Source organism: Chamaea fasciata, unplaced genomic scaffold (assembly GCF_029207755.1).
Source record: "Chamaea fasciata isolate MVZ Bird 193981 ecotype frontalis unplaced genomic scaffold, bChaFas1.0.hap1 SCAF_4, whole genome shotgun sequence".
Classification (NCBI taxonomy): Eukaryota; Metazoa; Chordata; class Aves; order Passeriformes; family Sylviidae; genus Chamaea; species Chamaea fasciata.
Window position 1 is genome coordinate 78,396,816 of NW_027094089.1, and position 22,382 is coordinate 78,419,197.

Genomic DNA, 22,382 nt, shown 5'->3' on the forward strand with positions numbered 1-22,382 from the left:
CTTTGCAGGACATCATATTTATCAGACCTCAGAACGTGCTGGAAGCACAGCTGAATATTGTGATCCACTGCCAAAGCAGCAGCCCTGTGGGTGGTGAGCTGGGTGATGCTTGGCTTCCCTGATCCCCCTTCCTGACCTCGGAGTCCTATAATCCAGGAACACAATTCCACGAGAAGCAATTTGAAACTGGAGTGGATAACCGAGGTCATCCCTTATTTAGAAAAATGTAGGTTTTATAGCATCTTTTCAGCTCTTTCCGAAGACAAATAGGTTTGGGAGAGATCTGAGCCACAAATGCAGGATTGGCGTTCAATTTCCAAGCTGTTCTAAAGTAAAGGTTTCACCGTTTTCCTTCTGCTCTCACCAGTTGTGCAGCTGAAACAAACAATTCACTGTTGTGGCTCCCCCTTGGATTCCTGTGTTCCACTGGCACCACATTTCCAGTTGTCTCTAGGAAGTCACTGGATCAGAATTGGCTGCAATTCCTCCCCGATTTCTCTCACAAATTTTGGACTTTAATGCTTCTTAGTAACGAATCTTGTGAACGACTCTTGAGTGCTGTAAACTGTTGGCTTTTAAAAGGTCAGCAGAGCCCACCTCAGAATTGACAGCTTTGCAATGTAAGTGCTAGAGGTCAGATTTCAAGGAGCAGGTTCCCAATATTCAGTGCAGTTAAGTGTTGGAATAAACTGTCCAGGCAGGTTGGGCCGTTCTCTTTGTAGGAGGTTTTGAATACAACGGAGAAGAGCTCCAGCATCCCTCTGAAAGTGTTTCTGTGCCCAGTCTGTCCCCAGCAGAGTGACCCAATGTCTTCTCAAGGCTTCTGACAACTCAGACAAGACCTTGGGATAGTCTCTTGCATGGGAATCACCCTCATCTTTGAAATGTGAAAAGTCCCAAAGAGATTATAGCTCTGGCTTCCTCCTGGATATTTCACAGTTTAAATTTCCCAGAATAACCATGGGAGGTGATGTCCAAATGTCTAAAGCTTGGGAGTCTTCCTTTCACGAGGAGAACAGCAGAGCTGGTGATCGTCAGAGCTACAGCCTCAGAAGCAAACCCAGACCTGCTCCACTTCCACCAATATTCCCAAAAGGCTCATTCCTCCCTGCCCCAGAGGGTAAGGTAGCAAACAGAACTCAGAAGACTAGCAGGATTACCAGGAGTCAGTGCCCTCAAGGCTTTGACTGTTACCACTTTTAATCCAGTTTGTGCACCACTGTCAGCCTGGAGGGACAACAAAACACTTTGCTGAGCCCATGGCTCCAGTTTGTGTCCCCCTAGTAACTGCAGCTGTGGTTGGGGTCATTGCCAGCTGGCCCACAGCAAAATTCAGTACAAAGACCTCCCTAAATCAAGTCTATCTCTAATTCTCTATGGAAATTATTTTGTCTGAGGTATTTCTGCATCACTGTCACTATTACCTCATCTTCACTAACTCCACTTTGACGACCAATTAGAAACTGGTCTATATATCTTCTTCTATAGCAGTATCTCCATTAAAGATTTCAGCAACATTTAGCAATTTAATGGTCTGTATTTATTATCAGGTTATTTAGGACTGTATTCTGAAATTTCCCTATCTATAAAGCATTCAGACCTTTTTGAGAAATGTAATTCTGCTCTCAGAGAAAAGTCTGAGCTCAGTGAAAGTCTTTCAAGTCACATTTATCAAGTGTAACTAATCTTTCAGGTCATTATGTAAAGAAATTTTCTTTATTGTCTTGCAGCTTAATATCAGCAGTCAGACAATGTGTCACGCATTGCTGTGCCTTGTAACCTTTACCGTGTATTAAAATTATGCAAAATCCCCAACTTTCTCCCGGTCCTGACCATCCCAGGGAGGGCAGAGTGGCAATGCAAATTCAGAAGGGTTCAACCTTCTCCAGCTCTCTGTTATTTCACAGTGCTTCTTCTTATGAAGCAAAATTCAGGATAAATTGGCTCCTGTGGATGACACTTTCAGACTACATTAAATGAGGTACTGTATGTCAGGAAACTGCAAAGACACTGGATCCTGCTCAGCAATAAGATGCTCTCGTGGCTTCTTCCCAGACTTTCTTGCCCCAGTCATTCCAGTTTCTAAATCTTTCCTTCCTTTGGCAGGATTGGCATCAGCCATAACCCTGAGAACTGTGTGTAACGGTGTTACCAGCTCGTAAAATGTGGATTTCCTATGAAAAGAGCAGAACATCTCAGTGCTACAGGATTCCTGGCTGCCTAGGTTGGAAGGCAGTTTGAGAAACATTGCATTGTGCAGGAAAATACATTATAAGTATCATTTCAGTGCATGGAAAACACTGCCTAGGTGGGGGAATGCCAGGCAAAGCTCTGTTCCAGATCCTTTCTCAGAACCCATGGGAAGGCAGCTCCATGTTTGGGTAAAGAAATATTCCTGCCTGAGAAATCTCCTTTCCTTCCATTCTGATGGGTTCGATGTCTTGCGTTTCTGTTTGCAATGAAGGGGAAAACAAGGAAAGGAAAAAATAAACTGTGATTTGTCCCCTTGCAAAATTGTTTTAGCACCTACAAAGTTTTCAAAGCTAAAATAGGCAGAGCTTTTCCTTTTAATGCTATTCTTTCAGAACTGCTGTCCTGCCATGCTGACAGAAATGGAGGTTGTGGCTCTGCTGCTGAAATTAGTGACACTCTTGATATTAAATGAAGCATTTTACTGAATAAACCACTGTAGTATCAAATATTGTTGAGCAATAATCTACATTTATCCTCTCCACCCAGAGCGATTTTGTAGATTTTGGTTGTGATTTTGATCTTCTAAATACTGCTTTGCATTACTAATTTAAATTGCTACTTTTGCAGTTTAGGTTTTTTAGTAAACATGACTTTCTCTTCCCTGATGCCATTGCAGTGAGGCCAGGAGCTGGAAAGGGAAGGTTCAGGAGCTACTCTTAAGGGATTCAGAGAGAGGAAAAATTATGAAGTTGTATTTGTGAAAGGCTCTAGTGATGAATCAAAATGAAATTATTTCTGATTAGCTAACACTCAAACAGCTCCTAAAAACATATCCTTGCTGACCCTCTGCAGAGAATTGCTCAGGAGGATTCAAGGCCAATGCAATGTTTGGGATTTCCTACTCAAATTCTCCACCAACTGTTTTCCAGCAAAAATGAATTATAAAAAGACTGTGGAGCATTTTTAGTTCAAACGTAGGTGGCATGTTTGAAATAAAAACGTAGCAGCCAGTAATTTTACAAAATACATTCAGCTTTATTCCCTACAAATATGTCCATCTCTTTCATTCTTGGCATCAAACAAAGCCTAGAAAAACTAGGGAAAACACTGTGCCTAGGGATTGCAGGTGTTCTTAAGGCAGAAATTGTGTTTTGTATAAGTGTGCTGAAACTACTACGGCTCTAGAAAGGATTCTTTTGAGTCATCTGCTTCTTTTACGTGGAAAACTCTGGGTGCAGGCAGACAGAGGTGTCAGCCTGACAGCTTAGACATGCCAATGATCACGTGAATTAAAGCATATTTTACTTCTCTCTCCCCACCAGCTTCCCCCATTCCCTTTTTTTCTCCCTCCTGTTAATTCACATTTCTCTCCAGCAGCACTTTTCTTGCCTTTTTCATAATAAGATGGACAATAAGCATTAGATTGTGAAGGAATTTGTTCATTTAACACCAAAAATTCCTAGCTTTGAGTATCTTGGAAAGGATTGTAGTGATTTGGAAGTGAAGTGCATCCAAAATCCCAGGGGAGGTGAAAATCACCAGCCTCAAGAAGCCAAGCACAGCTCTTGGGAGCTTTAAGGGGCAGCTGGAAGAAGGCAAATGTTGGTGTTTCACTGATTCTATGTTAAAATCTCCTGTGGATATCCTGGACACTCCTCAATTGTCTTTCAGACGATGAAATGCTGCTTTCCTGGGAAACATGAATGAGGGAGGCTCATCAGTGGTATCTAGTAATGAAATCCTCCCCAGTGGATAGGGATGCACAGTTTGCCCAGAGAAGTTATGGGTGAACCATCCCTGGAAGTGTCCAAGGCCAGGTTGGATGGGGCTTAGAGCAGCCTGGGATAGTGGAAGGTGTCCCTGCCCCTGGCAAGGGGTGGGGCTGGAGGGGCTTTAAGGTCCCTTCCAACCCAAACCAGACTGGAATTCCATGATCTTACACTACATAGGAATGTGCTGCAGTGGGTACATTCTTAAATCCAGGAGAGTCCTCTGCAGGCATCTTTTACTGATCACTCAGCACCAACCATGAGCTCATCATGAAAATGCTCTCAATTACAGAGCACTATGGAGAGATTTTAATTGCCCATGGTCAAGAGATTTCCACTGTTCCTTTCCAAACCACACTGAGAAATTCCCTTAGTTGTACCAAAAACAACATTGTAGTTTGCAGAGGGGAAAAAAAAAACCCTCTCAAAGCAGAGAAAAAAACCCTTGAAATTTGCATTTGTATCATGTGGTTGGAAGGAACAGGTAGAGTAATGTAAGAGAAGCTCAGAACTAACAGAGTTTGGAATATTCGCTACTTGGATGTCACATAAAAAGAAATGGATCCACTTAAGACAGCAGCTCAGCAGTGCTGTTCTTGCAGAAATAAATTCTGGAGAACAAAGTTAGTGAATAATCCATCAAAAAATGTAACAAATAATTACCTGAGTAATAAAAAAAGATAAATTAGGATAATAGACAGAAAATTTCCACCTAGGATAGAAAAAAGAAAAGATAAACTTAACAGATAAGTCAAAAAATTTAAATTTTATCAGGAAAATGGAGGAAAACGCTTCTCAAGGCTTTGATAAGTGGACATAAAACATTAGGGAATCTGTTAAGGAAGCCATCACCTGCTAAAGGATACAGTGGGACATCATATTAAATGTTTCTTGTTTATCTGAAAATTCTGTGGCCAACTTATCAATGCCTTTTGTGGCAGCAGCAGCAATCATTATTTGCATATCAGCAGTGAGGCAATGCTTTAACTAGAAACCAAATTGCTAAAATGATCCTTCAATGAAAGTGTTTTAATTCAATCATTCCAAGAGCCATCAATATCACTCAGCACGTGGAAGGGAGTTTTTTATTTCCCACTTACTGTGGATGGTTCTTTGTGTGTCCCCCACCACATTTTATTTATCTGAAGGTGGTTCTGTAGTTTCTTTATTAAGAAGGTCTCCTCTGGTATGAAACCAGCAGAGTTTCTTCTTAAAGCCTTTTTTTATGATCAACTTTCCCAATAAAAGGATGTTGGTAGATGAGAAATCCTGGCTTTTGGAATGACTTAATTCCACGTAATCTTTGACATTTTAACAAAGGGGTTTAACTATCCTATTATGTATTTGACAGTTCTCTACCTTCCATATCAGGACATCCAGGCAGGAATTCCAAGTGAAACAAAGCTGTCCAGTTCTTCTGTGCAATGCCAGCCTGATAGGACTCACCCCAGTGCTCTTTGCTTTCCTTTCACCCTCCAATATCATACTTGATTTGAATTGCTGAAATTCTCATCAAATTATTCTTTCAAATCTCATTAATATCCCATCTTTCCAGGGGAAAATGATAGACAATATTTCAAATATTTTTGCCTGCAAACTGGCAGGCTGTCATATAAAAGGACAAAATTAAGCCTTAGAGCACAATGTTAAAGCCATCCCAGAGCAGGCTCTGTTTGTCCTCATCATGAAATAACCAACAGTGGTGGAAGAGCAGAAAAATATAAATTGCACCTACGGTTAACCCTAGTAGGCATCCATACCTGATAATGTAATCATCATCAATTTGTAGCAGTTCAAAATATCCCAGAATAATTTATATTTGGCTATCAGACCATCACTCCTTCTTCTGGAGCCACTGTCTTTCTCTGCTCCACAGTTACCATCCCCAAAAACACGGTAATGAGGCCCCATGACTAAGCATTCCCCAAATGATAATAGAATTTGCATAATTGAGATTTGATGCAGAGAGAACCCACAAATTTCTCATAAGAAACAAAAAAGCACTATGTAGTGGATGTGTTAAAATATTGGCCAAGTACGGTTTGAAACAGGAACTGTAATTCTTTGGAGAGTTAAAATTAATCAGTGTTTCTAAAAAACATCTAAGAAGAACAGAGGAGTTTGAAGGTAAGATTATTTCATACTATTTTGATCTGAAGGGCATTTTACCACTTCCTGTAGTCAAGGGTTTTTTGCAAATTATCTTGATTTGCGTATTTGGATGATCAGTTATGCTCTGAGATAAATTCACGTGATGCCTCCAAAGTACTGGAAATCGTGCATTTGAAAAAAACTATGTTGTCTTCCTTAATCTCCTGTAATAATCTTAGGAATGGGACATTAACTGAGATTTTTCCTGAAGAACTAGGAATTCTGTAATATTTACAGACAGGATGCACTGCGGTCTGTGTTGTTTTCAACCCCAATGACTGTCAATACCCCTTGCATCATGAAACACAACAAGTAGAGCGTTTTTTGATTTTAATTTTTCTACAGTATGTGTCCTAAAGCTGGCTGAGGCTAAACTCATTTTAGTGAACCTCACACACAGGTAAACGTGGCCCAAAAGTCAGTCTGGTGAGAGAGAGACAGCTCTGAAAATAAATCCACTCTGCAGACCAGGATCCTTGATACAGAAGTGTCAGTACCTCCTGCAGGCTGGCTGCACTGATTAAGGTAATAAAACTGATCAAGCAGTTTAATTAGGAAATGTTCTTGAGGGACACTTTAGATCACAGTGCAGTCATGCACTGGTATAGTCTCTTCTTCTATTACTTTAAAATTTGTGGGGATCTACCAAGGGTTGTTGATAGAACCAATTTTAACTAGCAAAGAAACAGAGTTTTTTAAAGCAGAGTTTGTTGAAGCAGAGTTTAGTAAAGCAGGGTTTGTTAAAGCCAGCCACATTTCCAACCTCCATTATCTTCCATTTTCCCTCTTTACAATTCCTGTTTCCCACTCCCGTGTTTTTACTTGTTGGTTTGGCTCTGAAAATCAATAAATGCATATAGATGAGGAGGATACCAACAGGAGTTGGAAAAAAAATCTCTCTAGAATTCCTAGAAATTGAAAAAAGACATGGTAGTCTGGGACTGCTGTGGACAAATGCTGCAATGACTTTGGATAAAAGACACAGAAGCAAATATGCAACTGAAATTGTATTTAATTAAACAAGGGCATTTAATGCTAGGAGAGAAGGAATGGCTTTAAGCTGAAGGAAGGGAAATTTAAATGGGATATTGGGAAGGAGTTCCTGGCTGTGAAGGTGATGAGGCACAGGGTACCCAGAGAAGCTGTGGCTGCCCCTGGATCCCTGGAAGTGTCCAAGGCCAGGCTGGATGGGGCTTGGAGCAATCTGGGATAAGGGAAGGTGTCCCTGCCCATGGCAGGGGGTGGAATGGGATGAGCTTTAAGGTCTCTTCGAACCCAAATCATTTTGGGATTCTGTGATTCTATGAAAGGGAAAAGCAATGTTTATGTACAGATGTGCTGACACTGGTTTGCAAAACATGGAATTGGAAATGAATACACTGATGTAAAGGTAAATATGGGATTTATAGCTCAGAAATTGTTATTTTTTCTAAATCTGTATTAAACCAAGCCATCATGGTGGTATTTCCATTTTTACCCTGATCAAATTTCATGGCATTGTGATCCAAACAGATTCCAACAGACTCAGCTGATGGAAAGCAGTCAAAACGCTTTGAAAAACAATGTTAGAAGCTGTGGCCTCCTCCCCTCCTGCAGACCCCGGCAGGAGGACTGCACTGCCTGTTCTCACTGTCTGGAGCAGTTCACTCCTGTTTTAATGGACAACCACATTCCAGTCTGTGCCGCATTTCAGGAAGGGATGACATTGTGTGCAGCTTTTGCAAGGGAGTTCGGAACTGCTGGGATGAGAGGCACTGGGTAAAGGCAGGATCATTATCAGCATCGGGCTGCTGGGAGGTTCTGCTCCTTATCAGATCGGGTAACCTGGCACAAAGCAATATTTACTGTCAAATAGTAATGACAACCTTATCTACATTGTGCACTATTAACTCTTTTCTGGCTCCGGAATATAGCAAAACTCCAGTGTCTCATTGTTCAGGGGTTCTTGGATTGCTAAAGGGGCAGAAAGAATTCTCAGGTGCTGAAGTGCAAACCAAATGTGATGCAAATAAAGGTTCTGAGTTTTACAGGTGTTTCACAAGTCTTGCAGGCATTTCACAAGTATTTTAAGAGTAACAATTATTAATAATGACAGGAAGAAGAAGTGAAATGCAGAGAAATGGCAATTAATACCTTTAGCATCTGTAGCACAGGAAAGTTTAGGTTTGGGTGCTTGCACTTCAGGATTCCATTCGTTCCACAGTGCAGGGAAAGTGCTCCAGGAAAGATCTGGCTAGCAATGGCTTCACCAGGGAAATCACATCTTCCAAACTGAAGTGTTTTCGTGCACACACACAGCCCATTAATCAAGGGGAAAAATTGAAGCGTGTTATTCATCATATTTGCTGTGTTTGGATTTGAAGTGATGAGAATGATAATAATGATCCTGAGAATTATTATTAAGTAATATGAAGTGGTTTGTTTGAAAGAATAAATATGATTTGGCCTGTGAAGGTTCAGACATCTGGTACAAGCATATGGGTTGGAAATCATTAAATAATTGTCTTTTTAATGACAGTAAGTCATTTTAATGAAAAAAAAGTCATTTTAATGACAGAACTGAGGCCTTTGCTCCATGTGCTTCCCTCTGGAATGGAACCTTCCTGTCCCTGTTATACCTCAGAGCTCTCTAAATCTGTGCAATGCCTGTCAGGATACTGAGTTTACTTCTTTGGGACATGCTCAAAGTAGCAAACAGCTTTCAAAACTCATTTTCACAAAATGCTTTACGCAGCACTGATTTTAGAATTGTCTTCTATTCTGAATGTGTGTGTGCTGTGGGTTCGCATTGCACTGCAGTGCCAAGACCTGGTATGGATTTACTCAGTAGAAAGTTCTGATCAGAGCATCCTGGGATGGTTTTGGTTGGAAGGGACCTTAAAGCTCATCCAGCCAAAGCATCCCTCCAAGGGCAGGGATGCCTTCCACTATCCCAGGGTGCTCCAAGCCCCATCCGGCCTGCTGTTGAACAAGGAATGGATAGTCAACAAGTTCTCTGGATGACCTCTGCCAGGGCCTCACCATCTCTACAGTCAAGGATTTCTCCCTAATTTCTCCTCTATCCTGGAGTAAGGCTTGGTGCAAGTGCTCAGGAGGTGTGAGGGGAGAGTGACACGGTGGCAGCCAGGAAGGGCCAGCAGGGAGCCCCGTGGTCCTGGGGAGAACCAGACCAGGTGACAATTGTGGCTTGGTCCAGGAACTTCCCAAATGACCTGTGAGAATTGCTCCTGTGGGTGCTCTGTCCTCTGCCAGGGGCTCAGAGAGAGCCTGTTGGGCTGCAGGCACTTTATCACCTGCAGCAAGAGCAGGGTGTGCCCTGATCCAGTCAAAGGCATCCCTGAGAATTCTCCACCCAACCTGTGCTGAGCTATCCCCAGGCCATGGAGAACATTCCTGTCACTCTCACAGATCCCTCAGTTGGGTCATCACTAATTCATACCCAAGCATTAACCAGGAATCATTTACACATCTCATCACCATAAACCAAGCACTTGGTGAACCAAAGCCTCTGGGAAAATACAATATTAATTCTCTCTTCCTTGCTTTGTGTATTTTGATTTCTTCTCTGATTCTGTTAAGCTGAAACATCTTCACAATTTATTCAACAAATATGACTTTGCTGCAATCTTCTTTATGCTAAGAATTTAAGGAAAAAGGCCTTGGGCTGCACAGCATTATTAACATTGAGAGCACCTGCTGTTTCCCAGGTAGCTGTCAGCTCAGCATAAGGAAAAAAGCTAATTATTTTAAGCAGGTCAGTCAGGAAGAAAACTGAAATTCTATGTGGCAGTTAGAAATCTGTGCCCATTGACTTTAGCTGAAATTCATTGCTGCAGAAATATGTGGCTGATGAAGAATCTCCTGGTAAAAATACACAGTGCAAATATTTAACAGTGTCATCTTACCAGGCTTGAAATTAAAGCATTGCATGCAAATTAGGTCCTTGATTTGCGTTGATGAGCTTGAGAGGATGGTGAGGAAAACAAGAAGATGAAGATGAAAATGAACATGAAGAGAAGATGAAGATGAAGATGAAAACAAAATAAAATATATTGTAAATGTGGAGGTAGACATCTTTCTTGATGTAACAACATTTTTTTGTGATGAAAGTTAATAATAATTATAGAAAACTTCTCAGAGAGTGGATAAGTCATCCAAAGTAATTAAACTGTGATATATTCTGTATTTTTATAAAATATTTATAAATTTTAAAAGGCTGAAATTACACTTGGGAATGTCAAATCCCTTGGAATTCAAAAGCATTTAAATACTTCAGTGTATTTACTTATGTGAAGCAACACTAGTAGATTAAAAACTCAACAAATTCAACAAAAACATTAATTTCCTGTATCATGTGGTGCCAAAAAAAGTTTTAATAGAGAGGAACATTTTACTACCCAGACTACTTTTTCCAGCATTGCATGCTCAGCTTTGATATTTCATTTATTATGAGGGATGCAACAAGTTAGAAATTTTTCCATTCCAAGAGTTACAATGGAACTTTTGTTGGGAGGTCCCATCCCTGGAAGTGTCCAAGACCACTTTGGATGGGGCTTGGAGCAATCTGGGACAGTGGAACAGTGTGCCTGCCCATGGCAGGGGGGTGGAACTGGTGGGTTTTAAAGTCCCTCCCAATCCAAAATGTTCTGTAATTCTGGATTTATTTAGGGAAAGTAATGATGGACAGGGTTACGATCCCACAAGCTGCTTATAAAACCAAACTGATTTAGAAACAAAAGCAAATATCTCATAAAATGTCAAGGAATTATTATCAGATAATTCAAACCACTTTGTTCGCCCTCGGGTGACATCAACAGCCCCTGCACTGAATGGGCCACTCAAATCCCTAGGACCACTCCTAGAATATTGGACTTATTCTGTGTATTTTTTTGTCCATGACCAAGCAATCAACAATCTTTGGTGGAACTGAAGAGCCCAATGGCAAAGGCATTTTTTGGCCTTTTTGAACAGGAGTTAAAGTCAAGTCTGTGAGCTTGCTGAGCCAAACCCTGCCCTGGCTCTGTGATCCTAAAGAGCTCTTGCAGTGATCATTTGTTTCTGTGAACCTCCAGACACCCGTGGGCTCAGCTTGGCTCTAACCCCAAAACTGACTGGAGCAGAAATTCTTGGACTCCAGCAAGGTTCCTTTAATAGGGCTTTCACGGTTTTAGCAATTTTTTAAATGGCATTAATTCACATTTTCACTGCTTCAGGAGCTAAACTTGTATCTTAAACTATGCATTAGACATATATTTTTGTTGTTTAAATATACATTACCTGTATGTTCCTCTTAGAAGGAACAAACTTGGTTTTCCTTTCAAATGCATGACTGGAGTTTTTCAAATTACCTCTATTCTAGATATCTTAGGGGCTCCAGCCTCAGAAGAGTTGCAGGTACAGAAAATAAATTTAGGAAAAAATAAAAAAAGAAGAGAGAGAGAGAGAAAAGGCAATTCAGTTAATAAAGATGATGAGTTGCTCTGCATTGATTGCTGCCAGACTGATTCCAGCTTGGGGTGAGGTTTTCCTTCACACGCAGTTCCCGGCATCCAGGTTGGCTTGGAAAAGGAGGGAGATTGAGAAGTACAGCAGGGATGAGGGGAACGGGCTCCTTAACATTCCCTGCACACCAGGCTCGGCAAACCCCTTTCAATCTCGGTGCTTTTCATTAAATCAGTACCTGCTTTGTAGCAACCTCTCCCGAGCAGCGATTCTCCCAAATTTACATAACACAAGTGCTGGATGTGCCGAGCATCCTGCAGGATGGACGTGCCCGGGCTGCTCTGATGTTATCCCTAAAAACAATTTGACATCAGCACGGAAATGACAAAGGAGGAGGAGCAGCCCAAGGAAGACATCAGACAAGACAGATGGACAATTCTGGAACACTGTGTTTGAACAGCCAACTCTTTTGGAAGGATACAGCTGGGTCTTTGAGGGAGTCTGTGCAGAGAGTGCCGTCCTGGAATGTTGATCATTCTCAGAAACTGGAGTCTAAAAGATCAAGCAAAAATCAAAACAAACCAAAAAACCCCTTCCTCAAGTACAGTAAGCCAATAAATGTAAGCACCACAAAGGGGAATTGCAGCAAAACCAAGAATCTTCTGCCACAGAGCTCCCTGGAAAAGCTCTGGCTGTCATCAGCTTTGTCAAAACTCTTTAGTGTTCCTCTTTGATAGCCCTTTTTGGAAGGAAAGAATGAATTTTAGGCAGAAATTTTTTTTAGTAGAGCAGCGCATCTCCTCAGTTAAACTTCTCTTTCTGCGTTGAGAATCTGACACTGTGACAAATCCCGAGCTGGAATTCTGAAACCTGCACAGGTAATTAATTGCAGACTCTGATACACTTTGCTTGGGTGCCACCTGGGGATCACAGCAGCAGCTGGAGCTCCCAGACCACAGGAATTTGGGAGAGTGGGCGGGCTCTGTGCCCTTTGGAGGGGACTCAGGAGGTAAAACACAGCCAGGGGACCTTGTTCTCAGGGCGAGGACAGCAGGTGATTTTCGTGTTTCCAGTGAACAATATATTTGATCACCACTGAGACAAATAGTGGTCTCTTTGTGCATTAATTCCAGGTGTGGAACTTCCAGAACGAAAGCCATGGGTCATGTCCAAAACCAGAATGATCTCAGATTGCCTCACATTCTCAAGAACTGTGCCAATTGTCCCATTCTCCTATTTCCAATGGATGGGAAAACTATCTCTTCATAACCAGCCCTAGACACAGAAATATTTGTCTTTGCAATTTAATAGAGTAAAAATGCTATGCTCAATTTCTTTCCAGTCCTGCACTGCACAGATCTTTGAGACGCAAAATCCCACTCAGAGTTAGACATTAACAGAATATGTAAAATTTTCTAGTTTCTCTCTTGGTACTCCCTGCATTATAGATTTTTATTAGCTCATTAATCTGGAGAACACACTGGTTTTGCATCTTGGTTCAAAACACAGTACCCAGCCTGTCTCTTTTTCACTTGAAGAAGTGCATATAATTTTTTTTTTCCTTTTTCTGTAATAAATATATCAGAAAAGATTGCCACTTCACAAAGAGTACAGCTGTCTGCACTGCCATGTGTTGAGGCCTCTGAGTTCAAAGAAGACTCCAGGCAATCCCCTGTGCTTCTTCATACACTTCATGATACCTCTAATCACAGAATAGATTATATAGGAATTTCCATCACATCTCTCCCTCTTGATTCTATTTTTTCCCGGCTGATGTGATCTCACAGACTTGGTTTGTAGGGGAAAAGAAAGAGAAGAGCAAGAAATTATTCTGACACCTTTTTTTCCAGGTTTCTACCATTTGTCAGCCCTTCCACTAATGCTTGTTACAAAATTAAAAGGCACACAAAATTAGAATGTGGAGCACTAAACCCAGTCCGAGTTACACAATTTTCACTTCGGTTTTTTGAATTTCTAACCAACAGCTCCATTTTAAGTGTTCCGTCAGGAGGAAATGGAAGTAAGCAATTAAGGAGGAGGAAAAAAAAGGAATAAAATAGTAACTATTTTGATTTCAGAGGACAATTTGTTTATTTTACCCAGAGTTTCAAGGGTTGTTTCCTCAGTACATTTTGTCTCAGAAGAGGGAGTGCTTCAAACACAGGAAGCAGCATCTCAGAATACTCCCTAAATGCAGGCTGATGGGTATGTTCCCTTCCTAAAATGCCTGATCTTGCTCATTCTGAGTTCAGTAGCTGAATTCAGACAGAGTTCTGCCGAAGCTGAATCAACTCTGTAATCACCAGTTCGCAAAGGTCTTCAAGAAATGCACAAAAATCCAGTCAAAGTGGATTTTCCGTGACCAAGGTGCGACGCTGGAGTGAGAACAAGACCTAATAAAACCCTGTGGTTGTTCTGAGAGGCAAAACACATAAATTATAAATGGGCCCTGCACTTTGCAGAAGGGGTTGCTGTGATAAGTGTCACGAAAGTGGGAACATGAAGCTCTGGGAGGAGGCACAAATTGATCTGAGCAGCAGAGGGGCTTTTAGGGGTGAAGCTGCAAAAAGAAAAGGCACAGGGATCACGAGGGGAGGCACAGATGAACAACTGCTGCACAAAACAACTTGTCTGCAAATCAGGAAAAAGTAGGTTTCAAATCCCACAGAAGAATTCTCCAGAACAGGGCAGTTTCTGGCTGGTTCCCTTTTGATAGATGATGAGTCCAGGAAAGGTCAGTTCAGAAACACAAATGACAGAATATACTTTTGTCTATGGGTTTCTGTCTTGGTTCAGGAAAGAAAAGGTGTCTGCTAGGGAAAGCTGGAGCTTCCCTTGGAATGGAGAATGTAAACCCTCTCCCTCCAAATTATTATAATTTTGCAATTAAGGGCCTTTCAGGCAAAGATATGGGAATAGGAATAACAATTCTTTACTAGGAATATTAAAAATACAAGTGTAGTAGTACAAAAAAAACCCCAAGCAAGCAAACAAACAAACAAAACAAAACAAAAAAACCCCAATCCTAGCAACACTGACAGAGTCAGAATACAACCTGACACCTTGTTGGTCAGGGTGTTGGGAGCAGTCCAATTATGTCCTCCTGCAGTGACAGATGTGGTTCTGTTGAAGCAATGATCCTGCAGAAGGATGTAGTTTTCCTCTGAAGGTCCAGTGATGGTGAAATGGGTCCTGTCTTCTTCTGGGAATCCAGTGCAAACAGGCTGCTCCGGTGTTCTGAATCCCAGGTTTTATCCAGGTAGGAATGCTTCGCTCCTCCCCCTGGGTGGAGCATCTCCCAGTGGGATGATGTAATTGTATCAGCCCTGCAGTGAGCCTCGATGGCCCATGAACAGCAGATATCCCCTGGAGGGAGGATGGGTGGTGAAAGAGATAAGAACACTGCCCCACCTGGTTTTAACAGCTGCCCAGTAACAGAAGACACCTGTCCCCTCAGAGTCACAAGGGATGGGTCATAGAAGAGATGAAGAAAACACCTCCAAACACCTCCCCAAATGGTTTCAATAGACCGCAAATAGAATACCTACTTTGGGTTGCATTTTGCAACCCAAGACAGTTTTCAAGGTATGTATTTTCCTAAATAGAAAAGGCTCCCAGCTGGCCACGTAATTTTTCAAGTCCAGAAAGAAAAGTCTCCAGATTTAAAGGTAATTTGCAGCAGAATTATAATCCAGTTGTTTGCTTTTCTGGGAAAGCAGGGTTGTTTACTTCAGACACATCTGGTGCACTGTTGTGGTCAGTAGCTCCCACAGGGTGTCTACAACATCTTCACTGTGGTGAATTCTTGAGTTAATTTGGCTCAATTAGGAACATCTACAATTCACATTGAATTTCACAAGTTTGGCTTGGCCAATTTTCAGAATATCGGCTGGGATTTTTTGCATGAGGGATTACCTCTCTCACCAACAGGACTTCACTGCAAAGAAGTACCTGTGATTTAATACAATCCTTTGACACTTGGGTCATCTGCCTCAAAAATGAAGACTGGATTTGCTTACCACTGAAATTCCCAATCATCATGTTCCCAGTTTGGCAGATCTGGTCATTTTTACTGAGTTAATTTCCATCTCAAAAGAAGTCCTTTTTTCCCTGACTTTTTAAGCTCATTCTGGCTGCTGGCAAGAATTCAGTAATGCTTCAGATATTAATGTTTATTTTTTAAATAAGTTTGTCCTTTAGGAAAAAAAAATTAAAGGTACATGTGGCTCCTTAAACATTGTAGGTCTAAATGTTAAGTACGTCAGTGGAGAGACCTCTCTTTTTAGTTTTACACAGTTTAAGTTTGAATTTGTTCAAATGGGTTTTGACCAGTTAATTTGTCTTGACAGCTCTCAGGGTCACATTTAGTTTATCCCCATAGGTGCCATGTTCTGTAGAAGAATAAAATGCATTCGTCTCATCCAGTTGCCTTTCATTTCCATGTTTCTGTGAGTAACTTTAAAATCGTAAGAATTATGAGGATTGGATTATATAAAATGTAAAATAGAATAAATAAAATGCCAGTATTTCCTTAAAATCTTGCCTGAGAGATGCTCAGATGGACAAAATAACCACTGAGAGTATCAAATGATGGGAAATTTCTGATTGCACCCATAAAGAAGGAATATCTCTTCCTTTAGTTCATAACCAGTCTCAAATATTTTCATAGAAGTATTTGCATTATGGTTATGGAATGTCTATGTGTGGGAGGAGGCTCAATTTGGCTCAAATGATGATATTCCATCATTGGAGGACATTGAGTTACTCTAAAGGAAACAGATCAGGAAGCACATGAAGCAATAGCTCATTTTGTGTGGGCTGGAAGTATTAGTGTTAGAGAATACTGCTCCCTAAAAATATATTGAATCCTAAACTAAGCTCTGAGGGCACAGAAAATCTTTGAAAATGAGGTGCATGAAGAGAGTGTCTTTTAATGTCACAGCTGTTTGTAAAAAGAAAGCAAATAATGAGTAGAGTTTCCTGAGCCCAGACACCTGGAGAAGCTTGTGACAGCAGAAAATGGGTGACTAGAACAGACTGGGGCCATGGAGGAGCTTTGCGAAAAAATATATCCATAAATCAATTAACACCAAATCAAACCAACCAGAAGCTGAGCTACCATTTCAAATGGCTGGAGATTTTGCCTGCCATGGGTGTGGGAGCCATCCAGGCTTTGCTGCAGCCCTTTGCCGTTGCTGTCAGCTGTGTTCTCCCACACACAAAGGAGCATCGCTCCCTGGGACAGCAAACTGCATATCAGCACATGCTATGCAAATCACAGCCACTCAAAACCCTCTCCCTCTATAGTGGAATATTCAGAGAACCATCTCCCTTAATAACAGGCGTCTACAGCTGCCAAGAGGTCTGCTATTGTACCAAAATTCAAAGAATTCAGAGTCTGCAAAGAAGGAACTCATGGGTTTGCACGTGAGCAGCAGTGACAGTGGGAAATACAGTCAGGCTACAGCATAAATAGGAATTATATGACAAAAAAGGGTTTATCTCACAGCCCTTCCAACAGTTTTCTTTAAAATACTTCTACTCCTGGAACCGAGACAGGTGTTTCTGTCTGTAGATAAGAAAAGATGTAAATGGTTTTTAGATGCACAAGTCCCCTGAAACTTAATGGATTTCAGGGTCTTGCTCACACAGCAAATGTGAACTTCAACTCAGGTTCTCCTGGCCTGAATCCCACACAAAGTGAACACCTTTGCCTTTGGAGCTGGAAGAAAAAGTCAGTGCTCTTTTTGAAGGACAATCAGTTCACATCAAGATCACCACAGCAAGCAAACCATCCAGCCCATGTGTTTTCAGGGAAAAAAAAAAAAAAGACACTGTAGAGGAGAGAGGTATCTGGCATTTTTCTAGAGAAATGAAGGTAGTAAACCCAGTAACATCTGTCCAGAAAAAGGAGAATATTAAATTGTTACTTAGAACGTCTAAAGAGTAGCAGATGCATAATGAATGACTGGGAAGGGTGGGAATCTCAAACAGAGACACAGTGATCAATAAAATACTGAAGGAGAGGCAGAGAAAAAACAAGATTAGGTCATGGGGGTGAGATCTCAGCTGTGCACCTGGGGGATTCTAACAGGATCATGTTTGCAACAGGAAAAGAACAGTCAGAAGGTTATGCAGTGAAAACCTAAGTTTATACTGCTGCATTAAGTTCTCAGCCTTGAACTGGGAAAAGAATGATTCACCTGATAGTGAGGGCAGTCAGAGACAACTGCATTTAATAAAAACAGAATAGCAGGTGACAGTGTCTGCCTTCATTTATTGGTAACTTCTATCAGGACAGAATTTTCTGAAACACCTTTCCAGCCTTTCAGTCCACTGTTTCACAGGAGAAGCTTTCCCAACTCAAACCCTCAGGAATGAACCAAAGAACTAAAGCTGACTCACTAAGGAAAAATTATCTGGATATATTCTGTTTCCAACAGGCACACTGATTGACATGAAACCTTTAAAATGGGAGGCAGGGTGTTAAAAAACACATCAGTGTTTCAGGGATCCACATTCCATGTAAATTCCTGCTGGCTTACAGCAGCTAAAGAGCACTAAGTGATTTTGAGGTCTTTTCCGACCTCGATGATTCTGTGATTACACTTTCAACAAGCAGCTGTGTATCTTCAGGATCTGCTCCTGTGGAAAGTCAATTCTGAAAATCCTCTGGGTCAGTTTAGACACTCTTTATGGCAGGGGTTTAACCTGGAGTTTTTTGACAGTCTAGTTAAGGAAAAGCCACCACCTAGAAATGTGGGTGGGGAAGGATGAATAACGTTTGAAAGAGGATAAAGAAACCTGATGGAAACATGATAAATCCACCTGTTGGTGCCTCTTAGTGCTCCACTGAGACACCCTGAATTCCACATCCAGCTCTGGACTCAGATCCTAATGCATTTAGATGATTTTGGAATTTGTTTCGTTCTTCTAATGAATCTTCAGGCTTTGAGGGCTCTTCACAATCTTTGCAGTGTCCATCCTAACACTGGGAGTACCCAATCCTGCTGATGAAAGTTTGAAGTCTGACAAGGATGGTCCCTAGGACATAAAATGGCCTTTTGGTTCACTCATCTGAGACAGGGGATGACTGGAAATGCTGACACAAAAGTGAGAGCTCTCCCAGGCAACTGGAAAATTCACATAAAATATCCATGGGAGGAGTGGAAACCCACAACAGGAGGAAGGGAGGAGGTGGAGCTGGGGGAGTCTGTGCTGATGTCCTTGTCAGCTTTCCAGGTAAAGTCAGTGAGGGAATACTGAGCAGTCTCCAGCTCAGCAGTGCAAGCACTCCTTGTGCTGCCTTCTCTTGGGAAGGAAAGACATGCAGCAGGGCTGGCTTTTCCAGAGGCATTTCCATGGGAGAGGCTCTGCAGGAATGCTGTGAGGACACACCTACCAAACTTCATCTGGATCCTCCGGGCTGACAGATAAAGTGCATGTTTAGATGGCTTTCACAGCTCATTTCAGTCCAGTCCAGTGGGTTACACACGAAAACTGCTTTCAGCAGCCCTGTCACATCCCGGTGCCTCAGCAGCCACTCTCACAGTGGGGTGGTGGCAAACCATCAGTGCCTGGCTGAGGGCTGTGCCCCTGGAAAGTGTCCCACAGGTTCTGCTACCATTATTATGCATTTACACCACCAGGCCTTCATGATTTATCCAACGATCAGGTTGTTCAAATTAACTTTTCACAATTGACTTCACTGGAAATAAATGGGTCAGTTATTTCCTTTCATACCTTGTTGGCTTCAACCATGTTTGTCTTGGTTTTTAAGGCAGTGGATGAAGAGAATAATGTAGATGCTATGAAATGCAAATTCACGTGCATTTGTGGATAATTTATACACATTTTTTTGCAAAGCTGAGAAAAAAGAACAAAAGCACTATTTGGTTTCATAAAGATGTCACAAAAGTAAGGGACAGCTAGCTGTTTAATTTTATTCAAATCCATTGTCTTTTCTACCAGTGAAAGACCAGAAATATTCTAGAATACAGCCAAATAGCCCGTAAAATAAATACTGTTTGACAAAATATAGTTTTCAAAAGCAACGTTTTACAGTGCCAAATCAGCACAGAACACCTTCCAAGAACAACGTTACTGTTCAGGAGGAAGATTATTTCCCTTTTAGCAGGCTACAGAAATGTGAACTTTGAATTTCAGCTCTTCAGTTCTGACCTTGAGTGGTGCCAGTGAGAGCACAGATGGATGATGTGGCAGCGACTTTCTAAAGTGCTACACAGAAAAATAAATCAATATTTATGAAATTGTCTCTCCTTCAAAGACGAAATTGTGCTGAACTTCAATGCTTTCTGCAAAGTTTTAAAGTAGCATTTTAAAAATCCAAGGAAAGAAAAGTATATGCTGTTAGTTTGGCAGCATTTCTGCAGCAGGCTGGAGTGAACTGATGGGTGGCACTCACCTGTCAGCCATTAAATTCCCATAAATCTGTCCATACAATCCACCCGGCATGTTCTAAATGTTAACGCTGCACAAATCCTGATTTTAAAGGCTCTTTTTTTTTTTTTTTATTTGGTGCTTGTTTTCTTCTCAAATATATTTTTGTTTTGCTTCTCTCAGACTTTTGGAAAGGGTATGTCCCCGTGCAAATAGCACTATTTTAAATATACTACTGAAATTGCTTGGCTCCAATAAACCATATTTTAATGATTCTGTTGTACGATGGGTCCCAGCCTAACCCTGAGCTGCTCTCTGAAAATACAATCAATGTGCTCAGGTATTCAGGCCTTAGACATCCAATATCCTGAGCACACAGAAACAGTTCAGGGCAGAAAAGAGCCTGAAGATTATGATCCAGTTCTCCCTGCAGCCTCCAGAAAGCTGCTTGGAAAAAGACTCAGGAGCCTCTTTGATCTCCAATATGCAGAGAAAGGTGTGAGGGGACGGTTGTGAAAAACTCTGGGTTTTCATTACCACCTCCAGCTCTTTTAGCAAGAGCTGCAGCACTTGTCACTGATTAAATAGCACACTTGGTCATTTAGTTAATTGCCTGCGTCTCCAAGATAAACAAAATCACTTGAGCAAAACTGGCTGCTGATTTTTACATGGCTGTGAGGTATGTGACAGTGGGCTTTTTGGTGTGGATTTAAAACACGGTTTTCTTTAAATACCAAGATGATGTCAAGAGAACACACTCTAAATATATAAATCTGAATAGTTACAGCCTCAGCATGCTTCTCCTCAAGATCTCCATTCCTAAACAACCTAATCATGTGAACAAGCTCCATGCATTTTGCTGTGCTAAAATATTCTGTGTAGGATATGGAAAACACAAGTACACTTCCAACACATCATGCTGTTTGGAAACTGGATCTTGCCAGAGGCAATTCCTGCCTTCATAATTTCATGTTCCTCTTTAGATTAAATATCAGGGAGAAATCATTCTCTGTGAGGGTGGGTAGGCCCTGGCACAGGATGCCCAAAGAAGCTGTGGCTGTCCCTGGATCCCTGGAAATGTCCAGGGCCAGCTGGGACAGGGCTTGGAGCAGCCTGGGATAGTGGAAAGTGGATGAGATGACCTCCAAGGTCCCTTCTACCTCAAAGCATCCTTGGGTGCAGGGCCAAAGCAGAAAATTTCAGGAAATTCAGGTCTGCATACACATGTGTACTGTTACACACATACATTAATATACACATTTTTACCTTAGCAGAAAGAATGTCAGCAAAGTGTGGGGGCCCAAACTGTGCCCAGAATGAGTGGGAAGAGCAGTGCCATGGATGGCTGCATGGAGGGGGCTGGGATGTGAGCCTGGAGCTGGGATGAGCCATGGCTGCTATGAGCCACAAACACGCCCGGGCCATGGAAATGGGAGAGTCTTTGTAAGGCCATGCCATGTCCATGTGTTGGGGAAGATAAAAGTTTAACAGGGAAGTTTTACAGATATGAATGCTTAACAGAAGGCTCTCTGAATGTAGAACGTGTAAGTGAAATAGAGATGAAAGCAAGTTTTGGTATAGAAGAATAAAGGATGTCTAAAGTTAGAATTGCTGAGCCAGTTGTTACTGGACAACTAAGAAAGCAAAGGTTAAGTCGAGTTGGAAGGAGGTTTTATGGCTACAGCAAAGAATGTATTGACCACAGAGATGTTCTTACCAAGCAAAAATATGTCTCAAGAACAGCAGAAGGTGCCATAGGCAAACAAAAACATGTTTTTACCAACTAGAAAAAATGTCTAAGAATTTTCCACTGCAAGAAAACAGAAAAACAACTTTAAGTTTAAACTGCAACATAGTAACTCGATGTGATTGGGTAGTACTAACCAAAATATGGTAATGATAATAGTTATGATAGGCTAAAGGTAAGAGTAAAGGTATTGTGTATGATGTTGATTGGTTTTTATGTATTAAGATGCTCAGCAAAGAAAACTATATAATGCATTGCAACCAGAACTAAAGTGGCTTCAGGCAGGCTTAAGCTGTGGCTGGCAGCTTTAGGCGTGGCTCTGTCACCCGCGACCCAGGACTGCTATAACACCTTTGATGCAATAAACAGCATTTTGAAGAGCCATCTGTTGCCCCAACATCCTTCGTGGACACATCTTCTTCATCCATGTGCATGTCCATCTGTCTGGATGCTTGTCTAGGTGACACAGCCTGCTCAGGATGCCACCATTCCAGAGGTGCTCCCGTGGGATGAGCTCACTGGTACGTGTGGGGGCGGGCAGGACAAACAGATGCAACACCTGAGCACAGATTTGTGCAAAGACGTGTGAGGGAGATGCTGCTGCTGCTGTCCAAGTATTGATGAGGAGCTGCTAAAAGCAGGGTTGTCACTCAGCTCCTTTGCCTGTTCAGTTTCTAAAA

The 22,382-nt window shown here is 41.6% G+C and overlaps 1 protein-coding gene across 1 annotated transcript in view; it reads left to right on the forward strand.

The window, feature by feature from the left end:
• LOC136289064 (connector enhancer of kinase suppressor of ras 2-like) overlaps positions 1 to 22,382 on the forward strand; it is a 144,681-nt gene that overhangs the window by 23,291 nt on the left and 99,008 nt on the right. The window lies entirely within an intron of this gene.